This window comes from Coregonus clupeaformis, unplaced genomic scaffold, assembly GCF_020615455.1.
Source record: "Coregonus clupeaformis isolate EN_2021a unplaced genomic scaffold, ASM2061545v1 scaf0001, whole genome shotgun sequence".
NCBI classification, from domain to species: Eukaryota; Metazoa; Chordata; class Actinopteri; order Salmoniformes; family Salmonidae; genus Coregonus; species Coregonus clupeaformis.
Genome location: NW_025533456.1, coordinates 737,873 through 738,170, shown reverse-complemented (window position 1 = coordinate 738,170; position 298 = coordinate 737,873).

Genomic DNA, 298 nt, shown 5'->3' with positions numbered 1-298 from the left:
GGTTTTAGGCTGGGTAGGCTATCTGTAAACCACTTTGTGAAAACTGCTGATGTAAAATGGCCTTAATAAAATAAATGTGATTGAATTAATTTGATTGCATAGCCTACTGTAGGATATACTGCGCACTATGCCAGGCAAAGTGTGTTCACCTTGCCTTGCCTTGCTGAAAATTGTTTTTAATTTGAAAGCGCCCCCGCAGGTGAAGTTTCTGAAAGTGATGACGTATGGCCCCGCCCAGCGGCTTCTCCTCCAATAAGAAGCCACACTAAAAGTCGCACTGTTTTCTCGGTGTACTGCT